Here is a 273-nt window from a genome sequence, read left to right as displayed (position 1 = left end):
ATGTAAAGCGTGTGTCCATACACACGTAGAAAAATATTGCTCATTTTTTCACCAACTGCAAAGTCGAATATCAAAACAGCGAGCACTGCTACTGCTATGGCATCGCCCGATATAAGTTGCTGCTGCGAAATGATGTCCAGCGACATGAGTGACAGCATTCAGTGTATAAAAAAGCGTTTAGCCATGTTGGTTTCATGCGTTTACATGTCGCCCCCCTTTATGTTGTCCGCTCTCACGCTCAATTGAGTTTACATGCCGCTCCTTCCCGTAACA

Source organism: Varroa destructor, unplaced genomic scaffold (assembly GCF_002443255.2).
Source record: "Varroa destructor unplaced genomic scaffold, Vdes_3.0 BEIS01000003.1, whole genome shotgun sequence".
Taxonomy (NCBI): domain Eukaryota; kingdom Metazoa; phylum Arthropoda; class Arachnida; order Mesostigmata; family Varroidae; genus Varroa; species Varroa destructor.
Note: the sequence above shows the minus strand (reverse complement) of the source record.